Here is a 3,701-nt window from a genome sequence, read left to right on the forward strand (position 1 = left end):
CTCTCTCTTCCTCTCTCTCTCTCATCTCTCTCTCTCCTCTCTCTCTCTCTCTCTCTCTCTCTCGCTCACTCACTCCTCTCTCTTTTTCAAAGAACGAGCTCTCCAAGACCTGTCTTGTAGTTCAGATCAAGAGAGAAAAAGTGCTGCTGAACAAATTCACTCTGGATTTGATCAGAACTTAAAGACGTCGCCAACGCGCGCCGTGCGTAATTTGGCACCGACAGTCCATTTTTAGACAGACGACATCTGATTATAAAAATAAAATAAGTTCGAGCAGCTGTTCAGTGGTAACAGATAAAATCTAACATGTTAAAGACCCCAGGCTGTAGGTAGAATTCTTCTCAGGCTGAGTTCTGAACCCGGATTTACAGGTTACGAAATGCTGCAATTGTCAGAAGTTAATTTGTAATGAAACGCAAATATCGGCCACAGATACGCGGAAATCAGGCTGAAAGTCACATTTCTCTGAAAATATTCGTCTGTCTGCAGGACGTGGGTACTTTTCTGTCAAAATACAAATGTTTGTCAGTACTTCTGCATGTGACGACATGAACACCATAAATAAATAATATAACGCAATTACCCTCCGCCATATGAGCTTAATTTGCAGTTGTTAATTGGTATCCCAGTGTAAAGGGCGTGTGTGTATGTATATACATTTATTGTTATTTACAGTAATTATTAAGATCCTATTGTGCAGCCGGTCTGCTCTGTGTCAGTCTGATCCCGTTAGATCTCAGAAGCTAAGCAGAGCAGGATCTGGTTAGTACTTGGATGGGAGACCTCTTTGGAACACCAGCGGCTGTGTTTCTCCAGGTAAAAACCGGAGTTGCGTCAGGAAGGGCATCCAGCATAAAACTTGTGCCAATTACCAATGCGGATCTGGCTGTATCTGCTGTGGCGACACCGAACAAAACTGGGAGCAGCTGAATGAACAACAACATTAAGATCCTATTGTCTTACTTACAATTTGTATATGTTCAATAAAGCCCCTCTATCAGTCAGCCATAAACAATATTTACATTTATGAGCTCTTGACAAGAGTGGAAGTTAGCTTTGAGTTAGCAGAAGTTAGTGTGCACACCGATATCCACAAAATGTCTTGTAAATCACTCCAGAGGTGTTATCAGGTTACAAAAACACTGTTTTCAGTTTTAGAAGTGTTTATTTTTCACACTCGTTTTTACAGAATATATGAGAAACATGGAGTAAGAGGACTGGACTTATGCTGAGGACACACAGACGGACAGACGCAGATTCCAACCCTAACTAGAAGAGCTGCAGTCAAGTCCATAAGTATTTGGACAGTGACACGTTTTGTAATTTTCTAAATATTTTTACAAAATATTTCACAGAGCATCTGATTTTTTTTTTTTTTTTTGGTGGTACCAGCTCCAGGCAACGTCATGTTTCATTAACAAACCAATGCTCCAAACGTAGTCCTTAAGATGAAGGCTAAGGTCAAAGTTCAACATATTTTTGTGCCATGGACACCGACGACAACCCAAGCGGTGTCAACTAACACTCTCTTCAGCACACCGGTTATTGTCCAGCTGAACAGCCATAAGAAGTGTCTCTGGAGGCTGTTGCACAAGCAGAAGCCAAACTAAAAATAAATACATAAATAAATACTTCTTGGAACGTTTTGGGAAAATTTGAATTCGGTTGCAGATGTTCAGCAAAAATTAGGCCGACACAGACTTTTGTTGTTGCAAGATGCAAAGTTTAACATCGTGATATGAAGGAAAAATATGCAGCATTGATAAGAACTGATATCGTCGGAGGTACACAAGACCAAAGGTGTGAAAAATCTCAAACTGGTTCTCGATTCTCATCCTTAGTGTCCAAAACAAGGATAATGGCAGCATTTTTTTCTTGTGTTCTCATCTAATTAGATCTGAATTACAGCATAAAAATTAGATTTTGTTGTTGTTGTTGTTGTTTTTACATTTAAAAGATAGGTCTAGAAGGTCACATTCCGATTCGGTGGCAGAAGCCAAAGCCAACAAATGCTTTTGGATTTGCATCAACGTCTCTTTCAGTTTTTGAGATTAAATTTGCAATTATTCTAAATGGAAATGAGGCCAGACAGAAAACAATTCAAAATGGCACGTAAATGCTGCCATTTCAAGATCAGCGTGAAAATAAAACATTTACGCCAGAAATGATTATTTTTTTTCCTGCCCAAAACCCATTTTGCATTCACATGACTTTTTTTGTACAGATTGTTTTAACATGATAAATAAATGAATCTAGTGCAACAGCTAAAAATAAATGAAGAATGCTTTGACAAAAATTTAGATTTTTAATTTTAGAGTCCGTGGTGCTGACTCAGATGATTTTCTGCCACTTGTGAAGCAGCGCCGCACAAAAGTTTACTGCATAAGAGAAAAAGCAGCGCTGACAGGCCGCCAGGTTTAAAGAGAGCTCTGTTCAGACGGGAAAGCATCTCAGCGCTGATCCTATCACCAAACACCAGCTCAGTGCTGGTGACCCAATCATAAAACAAGACATCCTTCGGATCCCAGCCTGCTTGGGCAGCATTCAAGTGCATTGTGACGGATCCAAAAGAAGACACGTAACAGCACTGCACCCACCCAAAGTGGGTCAAAAACACAGGCAGCATGACGTGCAACAGGAGGCTCAGTGCACAAAGTGAAGTGGGTTCCAATGCGAGGCTGTGGCCTCCAAACTGTCCTCAGATAACCCTGAAGGGCCCGTGAGACTCAGACAGCGTTAAAAGATTCCTTGTGTCTGATTTTTACAAAAACCTTTTCCACAAAACTATTGAGCTCAACGTGACCAGAAGACATGTTGGACGGTCTGGAGTTTGACGGGGGGGGCGGACACGCAGTTTGATGACACCACATTTGAATTGATGCGGCTGGCAGACGGAAATGTTTTGGCAGCGTCTCAACGGTAGGCGCTGGGAGGGTGAATACGGCATTAGTCCAGGTTTTATTGTTTTATTTAAATCGTATTAGCATTCTTTTCACATTAAAGCTGTACAGACTTTCAAATTTCACAAAATTGACAAACTTTAGCTTCTACTGAAATCCAAGCATTATACTGTCGATTTAGTTTTTAAACATTTGTAAAATTACAGCTCATTTTAATGAAGAAAAAATATTTATTAACAAATATTTCTTTCCTTCCAACAGCATCTACATGAGGACGTACATGTGAGCATGCATGAGGGTTTGAGATGACCTTTGACCTGACCCACTTGCTTGATGTGCGTTCCTGCGGTGTGCACGCTAACATCCATGAGATGGTCTTGTAAATCACTTCAAGAGGCTTCATCTGCTTCAAAAACAGCATTTTTTAGATTTATAAGCATTTATTTTTCACAAACTTTTTAAAAAATGTGAGAAACAGATTTATACAGAACTAAGGTGTTTTGTAAGCATTTTCTGCCATCTTGGTTTGTTCTAAGTGAGCAGCCAGCAGCCAGCTGATATCACGCTGGCTTTACTTACACTGATTGGGTGTTGCCATGTGCTTCCCAGCATCCCTTGCACAAATCGGGGAAGCCCTCGTGTGATCTCACATTGCCACCATATATAAGTCATGGCGTCTGACTGCTGGAATTTCTTCTTCCCTTCAGGGGCATAAATTATTTTTTCTACACAACGCAGATTTTGATCACATTGGAAAAATAACAATATGAAAACATTATTTAAATGCTGAGGAATAAAATA

The sequence above is a fragment of the Thalassophryne amazonica genome, chromosome 22 (genome assembly GCF_902500255.1).
Source record: "Thalassophryne amazonica chromosome 22, fThaAma1.1, whole genome shotgun sequence".
NCBI lineage: Eukaryota > Metazoa > Chordata > Actinopteri > Batrachoidiformes > Batrachoididae > Thalassophryne > Thalassophryne amazonica.